General features: G+C 38.1%; 1 non-coding gene across 1 annotated transcript; it reads left to right on the top strand.

The window, feature by feature from the left end:
* The first annotated feature begins 13,273 nt into the window (after positions 1-13,273).
* Positions 13,274-13,380, top strand: LOC148564987 (small nucleolar RNA R71). Its single transcript, XR_015885507.1, has one exon. It is a non-coding gene; the product is annotated as a small nucleolar RNA R71 (small nucleolar RNA).
* The last annotated feature ends 2,576 nt before the right edge of the window (positions 13,381-15,956 follow it).

Below are 15,956 nucleotides of genomic sequence, written 5' to 3'. Positions count from 1 at the left end.
GCTCATCTTTTGAGGAGGAAAGAACTTAGCCAAGAAGGCCGTGACCAGCTTATCCCAAGAGTTCAGGCTATCTTTAGGTTGTGAGTCCAACCATGTTCTAGCTCTGTCTCTTACAGCAAAAGGGAAAAGCATGAGCCTGTAGTCTTCAGGATCTACTCCATTAGTTTTAACAGTCTCACAGATCTGCAGGAACTCAGTTAAAAACTAGTAGGGATCTTCTAATGGAAGTCCATAGAATTTGCAGTTTTGTTGCATTAGAGCAACTAATTGAGGTTTCAGCTCAAAATTGTTTGCTCCAATGGTGGGGATTGAGATGCTTCTTCCATCAAACTTGGAAGTAGGTGTAGTATAATCACCAAGCATCCTCCTTGCATTATTATTATTTTCGGCTGCCATCTCCTCTTCCTTTTCAAAAATTTCTGTAAGGTTGTCTCTGGATTGTTGTATTTTAGCTTCTCTAAGTTTCCTCTTTAGAGTCCTTTCAGGTTCAGGGTCTGTTTCAACAAGAATGTTCTTGTCCTTGCTCCTGCTCATATGAAAAATAAGGGAACAGAAAATAATAATAGGGATCCTTTTTACCACAGTATAGAGGTTCCCTTGTGTGAGTAGAAGAAAAGAAGAATAAGAATGAAGAAGTGAAGAATTCGAACTCAGAGGAGAAGAAGGGGTTCAAATTCTTGGGTGGAAGAGAAGTGTTAGTAGATGAATAAATAAATAGAAGGAGATGAGAGAGAGGGAATTTCGAAAATTAATTAATATAAAAATTAAAATTTTAAAGTTAAATTTCGAAAATTAAATTTGAAATTGAATTAAAAATTAAAACTATTAGTTAATTAAAAAGGAAATTTTGAAAAGGAGGGAAGTATTTTCGAAAATTAGATAGGGAAGAGTAGTTAGGTGATTTTGAAAAAGATAAGAAACAAACAAAAAGTCAATTAGTTAGTTGAGAAAGGATTTGAAAATAAATTTTGAAAAGATAAGAAGATAAGAAGTTAGAGAAGATATTTTAAAATCAAATTTTTTGAAAAAATTTATGATTTAAAAAGATATGCTAGAAAGATATGATTAAAATTAGCTTTGAAAAAGATTTGAAATTTTTTTTAAAATCAAAATTAATGACTTGACTCACAAGTAATTACAAGATATGATTCTAGAACTTAAAGTTTGAATCTTTCTTAACAAGCAAGTAACAAACTTGAAATTTTTTAATCAAAACATTAATTGTTGATAATATTTTCGAAAATTATGAGATAAAATTAAGAAAAAAATTTTTGAAAAATATTTTTAAAATTTTCGAAAATAAAATAAGAAAGATGAAAAAGATTTGATTTTTGAAAAAGATTTTGAAAAAGATAAGATTTTCAAATTGAAAATTTGATTTGACTCATAAGAAACAACTAAATTTTAAAAACTTTTGACTAAATCAAATCAAATTTTTGAAAATTATGAGTGAAATAAGGGAAAGATAATTTTTTGATTTTTGAATTTTTAATGAAGAGAGAGAAAAACATAAAATTGATGCAAAACATAAAAATTTTGGATTAAAATAAAAGATGCATGCAAGAATACTATGAGTTTCAAGATGAACACCAAGAACACTTTGAATGTCAAGATGAACACCAAAAACTTATTTTTGAAAAATTTTCAAGAAAAGAAAACATGCAAGACACCAAACTTAAAAAAATTTTATTCTTTAGATATTAATAATTCAAGAATGCATATGAAAAACAAGAAAAGACACAAAACAAGAAAATATGAAGATCAAACAAGAAGACTGGCCAAGAACGACTTGAAGATCATGAAGAATGCAATGCATGAAATTTTTTAAAATAATTTTTAGAAAATTAAAAAGATGCAATTGACACCAAACTTAAAAGTTGACTCTAGACTCAAGCAAGAAACACAAAAAATAATTTTTTGATTTTATGATTTTGTAAGGTTTTTTTTTTGTATTTTTCGAAAATAAGAAATAAAAAAAACTTAAAATTAAAATAAAATTACCTAATCTGAGCAACAAGATGAACCGTCAGTTGTCCAAACTCGAACAATCCCCGGCAACGGCGCCAAAAACTTGGTGTGTGAAATTGTGATCTAGATGTGAAATTGTTGTTCAAAATTGATTCCCTGGTAATGGCTCCAAAGACGTGTGCACAATACCATGGTCCAAACATAACTTCACAACTTCGCGCAACTAACCAGCAAGTGCACTGGGTCGTCCAAGTAATACCTTACGTGAGTAAGGGTCGAATCCCACGGAGATTGTTGGTATGAAGCAAGCTATGGTCATCTTGTAAATCTCAGTCAGGCGGATTAAATTGTTTTAAGAAATTATAGTGGATGAAAATAAATAAAATATAAAATAGGATAGTGGTACTTATGTAATTCATTGGTGAGAATTTCAGATAAGTGTATAGAGATGCTTTCGTCCCTCTGAACCTCTGCTTTCCTGCTGTCTTCATCCAATCCTTCCTACTCCTTTCCATGGCAAGCTGTATGTAGGGCATCACCATTGTCAATGGCTACTTCCCATCCTCTCTGTGAAAATGGTCCAATGCGTTGTCACTGCATGGCTAATCATCTGGAGGTTCTCGATCATACTGGAATAGGATTCACCCTCCTTTTGCGTCTGTCACTACGCCCAGTACTTGCGAGTTTGAAGTTCGTCACAGCCATCCCTTCCCGGATCCAACTCGGAATACCACAGACAAGGTTTAAACTTTCCGGATCTCAGGAATGGCCATCCATGGGTTCTAACTTATACCACGAAGATTCCAATATCTCGGACTCGGTCCTCTGTATTAGATATCCAAGAGATACTCATTCTAGCTTGTTTGCATGTAGAACAAAAGTGTTTGTTAGGCACGCATTCATAGGTGAGAATGATGATGAGAGTCACATAATCATCACATTCATCATGTTCTTGGGTGCGAATGGATATCTTAGAATAGGAATAAGCTTGAATTGAATAGAAAAGCAGTAGTACTTTGTATTAATTCATGAGGAATAGCAGAGCTCCACACCTTAATCTATGGAGTGTAGAAACTCTACCGTTTGAAAATACATAAGTGATAATGGTCCAGGAATGACCGAATGGCCAGCCCCCATGAAAGTCTAAGATAGAATAAAACTAATCAAAGATCTTTTACAAAGATAGCATAAAGTCCTATTTATACTAAACTAGTTACTAGGGTTTACAGAAATGAGTAAATGATGCAAAAATCCACTTCCGGGGTCCACTTAGTGTGTGCTTGGGCTGAGCTTGATGTTTACACGTGGAGAGTTCATTCTTGGAGTTGAACGCCAGTTTGTAACATGTTTCTGGCGTTGAACTCCACTTTGCAACTTGTTTCTGGCGCTGATCGCCAGACTGCAACATGGAACTGGTATTCAACGCCAGTTTTCGTCCTCTAAACTCGGGAAAAGTATGAACTATTATATATTTCTGGAAAGCCCTGAATGTCTACTTTCCAATGCAATTGGAAGCGTACCATTTGAAGTTCTGTAGCTCCAGAAAGTCCACTTTGAGTGCAGGGAGGTCAGAATCCAACAGCATCTGCAGTCCTTCTTCAACCTCTGAATCTGATTTTTGCTCAGGTCCCTCAATTTCAGCCAGAAAATACTTGAAATCATAGAAAAACACAAAAACTCATAGTAAAGTCTAGAAATGTGATTTTTAATTAAAAACTAATAAAAATATACTAAAAACTAACTAAATCATACTGAAAACTATGTAAAAACAATGCCAAAAAGCGTATAAATTATCCGCTCATCACAACCCTTAAAAGACCTCTTGATATGTGTATTTATCCGTTAAATTTTTGTTGATTGGTAGAAGAAAAGCAAGCCTTAGAAAGCAAGGTTAGTAGAGAATTGAGAGAATTGAACCTTAAATACTTGAGCGATTAGAGTGCATACACTTCCAGTGAGGGTTCGATGCTCGATTCTTTGTTCCGGCTTTCATGAGCTATTTTCTTCTGCAAGTTTACTTGTACTTTATTTTATGATTTGAATTAGTGAAATCCAGTTCATATTTGTTCTTGAAGGATTTGTTTACTTTTAACCAAGTTGAAAAAAAAAGAGCATTCTGCATTTAGTTGTATTCATAGGTTACATTTCATACATTCTACCATTCCCCTTCACTCTTTTAGTTCTCTTAAGCTTAGCATGAGGACATGCTAATATTTAAGTGTGGGGAGGTTGATAAACTACTATTTTATGGTTTATCTTGTGCTCAATTGAGTGGATTTTATCAATCTTTCATACACTTATTCATATGATTTGCATGAGTAGTTTACGTTTTCCTTCCTGATTTTGTGCTATGATTGAAAACATTCTTCTTTGGCCTTATATTTGCTAATATTAATCCTCTCTTATTACCATTCGATGCCTTGATATGTGCGTTAAGTGATTTCAGAGTTTATAGGGCAGGAATGGCTTAGAGGATGGAAAAGGAAGCATGCAAAAGTGGAAGGAATGCAAGAAGTTGAAGGAACTGCAAAGTTGTTAGCCTGACCCTCTCGCACTAAAACGATCATAACTTGAGCTACAGAGGTCCAAATGATGCGGTTCTAGTTGCGTTGGAAAGCTAATGTCCGGGGCTTCAATTTGATATATAATTTGCCATAGTTTCTTTGACGATAAGTGACGTGAACGAGTGATCTACGCGGACACAACGTAGTGGCAAAAAACCAGCATGTTTGAATTCAAAACCAGCGAATTCTGGGCTGTTTCTGACCCAGTTCTCAGCCCAGAAAACACAGATTAGAGGCTATAAAGTGGGGGAATGCATCCATTCATCAAGACACTCATAATTCACTTTTCATAATTTAGATGTAGTTTTTAGAGAGAGAGGCTCTCTCCTCTCTCTTAGGTTTTAGGATTAGGATTCCTCTTAAAGGATTTAGGATTTCAACTGCTTCTCAGGTTCAACATTCCTTTTATTTATTTTCCCAATTTACTTTATGAACTTTTCCATGTTAGATTTGAATTTATGTTTAAACGTAATTTGATGTGTTTCAGATTTATGATTGCTTTATTCTATTTATGAATACTTTTAATTTTATTTAGATATTTTCTTCCTTTTGGCTTTGGTTAAGTAATTGGTAACACTTGAGTTGTCAAACTCAGCAGTGGTTGAAATTGGCAGATTACTAATTGATCTAGATCGCTCTAAAGCTAGTCTTCCCACAGGAATTAACTAGGACTTGAGGATCAAACTAATTAGTCCACTTGACTTTCCTTTGCTTTAGTAAAGGTTAACTAAGTGGGATTAAAACTCAATTCTCATCACCATCGATAAGGATAACTAGGATAAGACTTCTAATTCTCATACCTTGCCAAGAGCTTTATTAGTTATTATTTTAACGACTTGTTATTTTACATTACTTGTTCCTTATTTTAAAAAATCCCCAATTTACAAGACTCACAACCAATAATAAGAACACCTCCCTGCAATTCCTTGAGAAGACGACCCGAGGTTAAATACTCCAGTTATCAATTTCAAAGGGATTTGTTACTTGTGCAAACCAAAACTTTTGTAAGAAAGTAATTCTTGTCGGTCTAGAAGCTATACTTACAATGGGAATTTATTTGCGAAAATTCTAGATCGCGTGAGAGTTTCGCTCTTTTCAACCACCCAAACTTTGGTGGGAAAATCAACAAGATCAAGGCCAAGATCAGAGACGTCACAACTCCAACAAGAACGCAGCTCACCAATATTCCACACAGAGATCATATCAGCACCCACCTAACAATACCTCGCAACATCCATATCAAAACCAAAATGGCCCTTCTCATCTCTCCAATGTCAACTCACCATCATCCGAAGATAGACTCTCAAGGATTGAGACTCTACTTGAAGACATATGCAAGGAAATCCAAGACAACAAGGTGTTCAAGGAGGAGGTGCGAGCCAATATCAAAAACCAGGGAGACACCATCAAGAGGCTGGAATTTCAAGTTGGATACCTCTCTGAGAAGATTCCCAAACCTACTGACAGCTTCCCAAGTGACACAGAGAAAAACCCGAGAGGTGAAGCAAAGAAAGTAAGATGGGAAGAATGCAAGATGGTAACTATAAGTGATAAGGGGACTGAGGAAGAGCTGAACAAACCCTTAGAACACTCTGGAGATACTTCAGCAGATAAACAAGAAGAGAGTAACCAAGAAACCAAAACTACACAGAAGGAGATTCTAAACCTCTATGCACCTTTTCCCCAAAGACTCAAGGGTGGTGTAGAAAAGAGAATATACTCAAAGTTCCTCAACATGTTTGAATCTCTCCATGTAAACATAACATTCATCAAGGCTCTCCAACAAATGCCCTCATACATTAAGTGTATGAAGGAGCTGCTGACCATGAAAAGCTCACTCAAAGGAGCGCAAACAATAGTGATGAATAAGGAGTGCAGTGCTCTCATTCAACCAGAGTTGCCTACAAAAAGGAAGGATCCAGGGAGTTTTCACATCCCCTGTGCCATAGGAGAAACAGTGATTGATAAGGGACTCTGTGATCTGGGAGCAAGCATTAATTTAATGCCTCTATCCCTCATGAAGAAGCTGCAGATCAATGAGCTAATGCCCACAGATGTAGTCATCAGGCTGGCTGACAAAACTCAAAAATAAGCAGTAGGAGTGGTTGAAAACGTGTTGGTAAAGGTTGGGAACTACTTCCTTTCCATAGACTTTGTCATATTGGAAATGGAAGAGAGTTACCTCCATCCAATCATATTGGGAAGACCATTCCTAGCTACAGCCAGAGCACTTATAGATGTGGAGCGAGGAGAGCTAATACTGAGGATACATGATGAACAACTTACCTTCAAAGTCTTCAAACCCTCACAAGAAGCAGATCAAGAAAACAAGGAATCAAAGGAGGATCATAATAAGGCACTGGTGGAAGAGACAAGCACTGAAGCACAAACAATAACCCTAGGAATCCCTTTGGTTGACAAGCAATACAATCAGAAGCCACCACAGCTAAAGGAAACCCAAGAGGAGCTAAAATCACCAGAGTCATATGAGACCAGCAATAAAATCTCCCTGGGAAAAGAAGCCACAAGGAGCAAGAGAGCATTAAAAGAAACAAGAAAGAAGGCACCAAGGGGATAGAGGAACAAGAAGATCCCTACAGAAGACTTCTCTCTGGGGGATAAAGTAATATCTGCCCATTTCCCAGTTATTCTACCTCATCTACCCACCATTCCATCTCAGCTACCTAAATTCTATACCATCAGCAGAATTCTATCCTTGGAACATGTGGAGATTCTTAATGAAACCAACGGAGATAGATTCACTGCGAGAGGGGAAGACTTGAAGCATTACCAACCCCCCTGAAAAAAGAAAAAAAAAAAACGTCAAGCTAATGACGCTAAAGAAGCACTTCATGGGAGGCAACCCATGTTTTATATGCTTTATATCCTTTTAGTTTCTTTTTAGGATGCTTAAAGTAGTTAATAAAGCAAGGTTCGTGAACTCCAAATCAACTTTGACAAACACTAAATTGAATCCTTCTATGCAACATATAGTGAACAACAAGTTTGGTGTTCAAGGCACACTAAGAGAACATAAAATGCGATTCATGTTGTGTTACTCTTAGAGCCTTGAAAAAATCTTTTATACCACATGGCCACAAACTAAGTTTGGTGTCACTAATGTTGCATACATGGACAATGAATTAGTCAGTTAGGTTATATTCATGAATAGCACTTAGTTAGTAAAAACAAAAATTTTAAAAAGTAGTTATTTTACTTTTTAATTCTTACCGCCACTATCCAAATTCATTAATTACATTCCTTTTATCTTGTAGGAGAAATGAAGGGAAGATTGGAAGAAATTAATGGGACAATTGAAGAAGGAGGGTTCGGCCACTTCACAAAGATCTAACAGAACAAGAGGAAGGGAAGGTGAAACAGTAGAAGGAAACATTGAAAAAGAAGATGGAAGATGCGGGCTTCTGGAAAAAGTTGGTCGGAAAGCGCAAGGGAAATGGGGGCTCAAGCACTCAAGAAGGACACAAAGAGGACAAACAAGAGAGAGAGCATGGACACCCTCATGAGTAAAAGGTGGCGGAGTTCCTTTTCATTTTTCTTTCTTTCAATGTTTAAATAAGGAAAATCATGTATGAAATAGAACATGCTTCCATAGTAGCTTAGGCATTTTCAATTCTGTCTTTAGAATTTTCAGTTATTAGTTCTATGTGTGCTGGTCCAAGTTACTTGTTTTCACTTCCACCTTGCTTAATTGTATGCTTGCTCTTTAAGGTTAAATAAAAGAAAAATGTTATGGAAAACTAGAGTGGGGTTCATATTGTGAAGTAAGTTCTCAAAGTTTGTGGGGTGATAATAGATTAGCTAAGTTGGATCACCTATAAGGTATAAGGGCACTCATGGGTATTGAAGAACATGCTTGAAGCACATTCTATGAGACTAGCTAAACAACAAGACCCCAATAAGAAAAAGAGAAAGGACAATAAGAGTTTGGAAAAAGAAAGAAGTATAATAAGAAATAAGGCTAGGCACCAAGGGTTTAAATCTTGAGGGATGTGTCTGTGGTGTTCCTGTACAAAGGATCTGCTTGGATGAATAAGTTCTCTGGAGTGCTTCATCACTTGGTAACTTGGGTTAACTAACTCAGGATTATCAACTGAAAATCCACTATCAAGAGTAACCTTGCTACAAAACATTTAGTGATCCAAAGAGATGCTGGACACCAAGACCTCAAGTAAAAGAAAATAATAAACCATATGCCTGTAGTGTGCATGTATGGGGGAGAGAGACTTGAGGAAGTAGGTCCTTAGGGGTGTTTCAACACCTAACACCTTGAACTAACTGGTTCGGGAGTGTTGGTTGAAAGCTTATTTTAAAGAGTCGCCCTCTCACAGAGCACTTAGCCTAAGAATGCAATAAACCCTGAAAAGAAAGGGATATCAAGGAATAAAGATCTCATAGGATGCAACTAAGCAAGTATTCAAGAGCATGATGAGGACCTGGAAACCAGTAAAGGAATGAACCTAAGTTGCTATGCATGAAACCCCATAAACCAAGAACTTTACTTATATAATAAGAACTTGTTTCTCTTGTTCTTTCATTCATCATTCTTATGTTTCAGTACTTGCTTAGGGACAAGCAAGCTTTAAGTTTTGTGTTGTGATGCCAGGGCATTTTGGCCAGTTTCACTGACCATTTCTTTACTATTTTAGGGTAGTTTCATGCATTTTCTTAGTAAATAAGCAAGTTTTGGATAAATACTCACATCTTGATTCAAGCAAACATTGTGAAATTTACATGATTTCATGAGAATTATACATGAATTGAATGATAAAATGGATGATGTATGATCTCATGATTAAGAACCAAGCTTTGATGCACTTTATTTGCTTGATTTCAGGATAAAGAAAGCAAGGAAGAGCCACATTAGTAGCCACGTTAGTCTAACTAACGTCACCACTAACGTGGAATGGGAGCTAGCTTGCAACGTTAATGGAAAAAGTGATCACCAATAACGCCTTCGAAAGCCATCATAGCCCACGTTAGTAGCCGCGTTAATTACATTAATGTGGAAGCTAACGTGGATGAATAGGGGAGCTCCAACGTTAGTGGTAAAAGTAAATACCACTAACGTTCCAAAAAGGGCACACTTGACCACGTTAAGAGTCACGTTAATCCAATTAACGTGAACTCTAACGTGGGAGGAGCAAGGAATGATGGGCCAATGTTAGTGACACTCACCTTTGTCACTAACGTTGGAAATGGCAATCACCACCACGTTAGTGGTCACGTTAATGCAATTAACGTGAGGCACTAACATGGGAAGAAGGGGCGTTTGAAGCGTTAGTGACAAAGGTGAGTGTCACTAACGCTCTCAAAGCTTGGGCATGTCCACGTTAAGGGCCACGTTAGTTACACTAACGTGAATCACTAACGTGGGGAAAAGAAGTAAGGAGCAACGTTATTGGAAAAGTGAATGCCAATAACGTTTGCGAAAGACCAAGAGCCAACGTTAGTGGTCACGTTAGTGCCACTAACGTTGAAGTTAACGTGGGTCAATTAGGTTTGGAGCGTTAGTGAAAAAGGTTATCGTCACTAACGCTTTCGAACCCAAATTTATACTTAACGTTAACGCCACTAACGTCCTAACTAACTTGCTACCATGCCTGACTCACTTTCTCTCTGCAAGCAAAGCCAAGCCCAATGAAGACTATAACTGCTTCAACTAAAGATCAAAGGCCCATATCCAAGACTTGAAGAGCCAACTAGAAGATCAGAAGAGTAGTATATATAGGAATAGTTTTGAACTAGTAAGGGAGCTTTTGGCATTTTGGAGAATTACACTCTGTATATTTTACTTTCTCTGCAACTTCTAGTTTTAATTTCAGAATGTAGTTTTCATTTTTGCTTTCCATTCCCAGAGCTATGAACAACTAAACCCTTTTCATTAGGTTAGGGAGCTCTATTGTAATTTGATGGATCAATAATAGTTTTCATTATTCTTCTTCTTTCTTTTCTCTTGATTTTACTAGAAAGCTTTCAATCTTCATCTAATTGGGTAGTTGTCTTGGAAAAGAAGCTATTCATACTTGGATCTCTTCGAAACCTTGGAAGAGGAATGAAGAGATCATGCTAGAAATGCTTTCTTATGTTGGACCAAATTGGGGTTTGGATGGATATAGTGACATATAATCCTACTAATACTTTGATTTGGGAATGCATGTGGTATAATCAGTGACCACACTTCATCTATTCTCATGAGCAATTAAATCAAGGAATTGGGCAATTGTTCAAGTTTAGAGAGATTGGGTTGCCAAGGAATTGGAATCCAATCACTTAAGATTGCCAAGGAGATCAATGAATGCATTGATTGAGGAAGAGATGAGAATGAACTTGATCCAGAGAATACAACATCTCCTGAGCCCAATGAATCCCCCATTTCTGATCTTACCCATTCTCTTTATTATCTTCCATTTACTTTTATGCTCATCTTCCCAAATCCCCATTTAAGATTCTGCAGTTTACTTTCCGCCCTTTACATTTTGCCATTTATTTCTGGCATTTACATTTTTTGCTATTTACTTTTCCGCCATTTAAATTCCTGCAATTACTCAACTCAAATTTCTGCTTCGCTCAACTAGAACATTCTTCTAATTAAAGTTGCTTGACCAATCAATCCCTGTGGGATTCAACCTCACTCTATTGTGAGTTTTTACTTGACGACAATTCGGTATACTTGCCGAAGGAAATTTTGTTGAGAGACAAGTTTTCGTGCATCAAATAATGTCACCATGGTGGGGTGTCTCCCACCAAGCACTTTGGTTTTAGAGTCCTAAGTTGGACTTGCATGGCTTCATTGGTCACTTGGGAACTTCACTAAGGAGGAAGATCTCCAACTCCTTGGCATTTTTGGGTTCAGTGTGATGAGTATGATTCTTTGAACTTGATCTCTTGGCAACATCCTCTTCTTTTTGCTCCTTGCCATCCTCAATGACTTGCTCTTCAACTACGTCGCAACCAAAAATAGAATACGCTTCAAGAACGGGCTTGTTGGACTCCTCCAAGGTGAACTTGACTAACTTGTCATCTGCCTCAAAAGAATAGACTCCTGAATGTGCATCTAGCTTGAAACGGGCTATCTTTAAGAATGGCCTTCTAAGGAGTATGGATGATGGCTTGTTTGAGTCAATGGGAGGTGTCTCCAAAATGTGAAAATCAACTGGAAAGAGCAATCCTTGAATATTGACTAGGACATTTTCGGCAATCCCAACAACGGACACAATACTCTTATCGGCTAGCACAAACCTCGCCCCGGACCTCTTTAGGGGTGACAAATTCAATCTTTCATAAATGGGGAGTGGCATAATGCTCACACATGCCCCCAGATCACACATACAGTTCATGAATTTAATTCAGCCAATCAAGCAAGTGACCAAACATGGGTCGGGATCATTGTATTTTTCAGGAAGTAAGGAGGAGATAGAATCATCTACCGGCCTTGTGTTGAGGATGCCAAGCTTTTCTTTATGAGTGCAAACATCTTTAAGGAACTTGGCATATCTTGGCACTTGTTAAATTGCATGGAAGAGAGGGACGGTGACTTTAACCTTCTTGAAAACTTCCACCATAGTGGGGTCAAGCTCTTCTTGTTTCTTGGCCTTCTTGGCTAAAGTTGGGAATGGAATGGGCAAAGGCTCTTCAAGCAAAGTCTTTCTCTTTGGCTCCTTGACCTTGGGTGGTTCTTCCTTGCTCTTATCAACACCTTCATCTTTATCCCTCATCACCTCCACTTCATCTCCCACATCTTTATTGTTTGTCTCCTCACTCAACTTTGTAGGTATAGCAACATTCTTATCTAATTTAGTGCCGCTCCTAAGAGTAATGGTATTGATGCTACCCTTAGGGTTGGGTTGAGGTTGGGAGGGCAAACTACTTGAGGTTGAAGCTTGTTGGGTGTTTTGTGCGGTTTGAGGAGGAAGAGTCAAACGGAAAAGGGCATCGGCTATTGTAGCCATATATGTTTCTTGTTTCTTGTGAAAATCTCGTTGTTCTTGCATGAAGGTGTGAATTGTGTCATTCATGTGAGGTTGGCTGGAGGGAAGGGCTTGGTTAACTTGAGGAGGCCTAGGCCTACTATGTGGGGGTTGGTACTTCCCTTGAGGTTGAGATTGTGGGGGTTGTTGGTATGGTTGTCGGTATTGTGGTTGACCTTGGGGTTGTTGATAGTAGTAGACTTGGGCATTTTGGTTGGAATGTGCTTGAGGTGCTTGGTTCCACCTTTGGTTTGAGTTATCCCTCCACCCTTGGTTTTGATTTCCTCATTGTTGGTTGGATCCTTGGTTGTAATTTGGTTTTTGTGTGTAAGAGTTAGCTACCGCCAATGTAGTGTCCTCTTGGAGCTGAGGACACTCATCGGTGTAATGAGTGTTACACGCACAAACACCACATACCCTTGGTGGTCCTTCGATCCTTTGAGGTTGAGGTGGAGCACTTATCAAAGCTTGAGGAATTTGTTGCCTTGGGTGAGTTGTCGCAACATAATTGTCATTTCGCCAAGGGTCTTGGTCAAAATAGCATCTCCGGAGGGAGAAACTTCATTCACAGCTTTTGGTTGTGGGCTCCTCGCCCTTGAGTGTTGAGTGGAGTCTGCCAAGTCTGATATAACTTCCCATGCTTCTGCAGTGGTCTTGTTCTTGGTCAATGAACCTCCACTCACGGCATCCAGGAGAAGCTTGTCTTGGTGATGCATTCCTTGATAGAAATAACTGGTAAGAACCAACTCATGAATCCGATGGTGAGGACAAGCCTCCAGTAACTTCTTGAATCTCTCCTAATACTCATACAAAGTCTCCCCATCCCGTTGTACAATGCAAGAAATCTCTCTTCGCAACTTATCTATTTTCTGGGGAGGGTAGAACTTTTCCAAAAACTCTTTACGCAACAAGTCCCAGTTGGATCTAACTTCACCTATCTGAGTATAAAACCACTCCTTCACTTTTCCCTTCAAAGAGAAAGGAAAGGCGAAGACCAACACTGCAGCTTCATTGGCCCCATGTCTTCTTGTGGTTGCACAGGCAACTTGGAAATCCTTGAGATACTTCAAGGGATCCTCTCCAGGCAGTCCATTGTACTTGGGGAGTAAGTTTATCGTGCCAAACTTGAGCTCAAAATTTGGGTCTAAGGCCGGATACAAGATTTAAAGTGGTTGCAAGTCAAGATCAGGAGCTCCGACCTCTTTTAAGGTGATTCTTTTAGGTGGGTCCGCCATGTGGGTGTCACCTGAGTCACTCAAAGAGAATTCAGTACTCCCCACAAATGAATATAGACTCTCCTCATTGATTGGAGAATGATGGTCACTGATGGTTGGTGATAGTGAATGGGAGTGCTCCTCCAGGGAACCCGATTCACTATCCACAAAAGCTAGTCGGCGCCGAGCTTGCCTTAAATGAGTTAAAGTTCTTTCAATTTCTGGATCAAAAGTGGCCAAGCTCGAGTCTGGAAGGGACCGTGTCATTCACTGAGGAGGCAATAAAACCATGCAATTATGAAGGGCAAACGAAAATAGACAAGTAAACAAGAACCAACTCAACAATCAAAGACTACTAAAGTTAACTAAAGAGGAATGTGGTATCTACAATTAGAGCCAAGTAGCAAACCAAAATCAAGTATTCACAATATTCACATATTTACAACAACCAAAATAGTAGCACTCATTGCCCTTAAAGTGAACTCCCCAGCAACGGTGCCAAAATTTGATAAAGGGGTTAATTCGCATGTGGGTTAGGAACTCGGTTATCCAAAGAAACGGATTTCTTTAACATTGTAAGTATAGTCCTAACCCGATGAATTGGCCTCTCCAATCAAATTGGAAATTCACTAGATATGTCACAAGCAAAACCAAATTAAAACCGAGAGTATTAGACTCTCGAGTCGTCTCCTTAGGAGCACTTTAGAACAACGAGTGTGCAATTCCGGTTGTAGTGATCAACGGTTTGTGAATGAAGAAATGAACATATAAAGCAATAAAAGAACATGCAAAATTGTAATGATTGAACTAATTAAGAAATTAAAGAACCGACTATGCAATATAAACAAGTAAAGTATAAAAGAAATCAACATATAAAGGTATAAAAGATTGAAAGCATCAAAAAGAGTCTTGGCTTGGAGTGAGCTAAGGGTCCTTTCCTTGTTGAAACCACAACTATGACAATTATGATGGATTAGTCTCACTTGATCAACCCTGACATCGGAAACTAAGTTAAATGAGCATAAGTGTCCTTAACCCACAAATCCTAACTTGCTTGCTAATTGCCTTAGTAACAAATTAGCGTTAGTGGGTGATGGGTGGAAAAGCGATTCTACACCAAAACTCACCGGCAAGTGTACCAGGTCACATCAAGAAGTAAAACTCACTTAGAGTGAGGTCGATCCCACAGGGATTGATGGATCAAGCAACTTTAGTAGGTGATTAGTTTAGTCAAGCTAACATTGGTGAATTTGATGAAATTGAAGCAATAGAATGTAAATTGCAGGAATTATAAAGTGCAGGAAGTAAAGTGACTGAATCTTAATGAGCAAGAAAAGTAAATTGGTAGAATCTTAAATGACAAGAAAGGTAAATTGCATGAAATGTAAAGGGGGCTGGGTGCTGAAAAGTAAAGGAGGCAATAGATCAATCAATCAAAACAATTTTGCATAAAATGTAAATGTGCAGGAAAGTAAATCAAGCTCAATGTGAATGTGAAATTGCAGAAGAAGAAAATTTCTCAGAATTACAGGAAGAGTAAATTTGGATCTGAACAATTTCAAATGTAAACATGCAAAAAGTAAATTTGCAGGAAAGAAAAGTGTAGCAGAGAATTTCAAAAATTGAAAATTTGCATAAGCCAACTTGAATTCAATTCTAACAGAAATGAAAAATTGCAGAAAAGGGAAAAGAAAGCTAAGCTCTCTACCAGAGCCTTCTACCCTACTCCTAATGCTCTCTAGCAGAGCCAGCCTCCCTTAATGAAATGAAACTGATGCCTTTATATAGGCTTTACAAAAATGAAAATGAATTTGAAATTAAAAACAAATTACAATTAAATGAAATTCCTAATCTAACTGATCCTTGTGCCTTTGAGTGATATCCATGGGTTTTGCTTGCTTTGGGTTTGAAGAAGAGTGGATCCGGATGGCTTTTTAATTTAAAATTAGACCAAGGGCCACCTCCAGTGGAGCACTCAGTGAAGTCAAATAACGTAGCGCTCACTTAGCTCCTTGTGCTTCCTTTGAACCAAGCCTCGTACTAAGCTTCATAGCGCTCAGTGAAATGAACCAACGTAGTATTCCCTTGTGCTTAAGTTGGTCTCCCTCTTCGAGCCCTGGCCATTTCATTTTGTGAGTGCTGCCCTTGCTTTCCTTGCATGAAGGCCACGAAAACGTGAAAAGAGTGAACGTAGCGCTACATGCTCCTTGTGTGCATAGCGC

The sequence above is a fragment of the Arachis ipaensis genome, chromosome B5, assembly GCF_059453495.1.
Source record: "Arachis ipaensis isolate K30076 ecotype BB chromosome B5, ASM5945349v1, whole genome shotgun sequence".
NCBI lineage: Eukaryota > Viridiplantae > Streptophyta > Magnoliopsida > Fabales > Fabaceae > Arachis > Arachis ipaensis.
The sequence above is the reverse complement of the archived record's forward strand: the minus strand, read 5'-3'. Positions and strand labels throughout refer to the sequence as shown.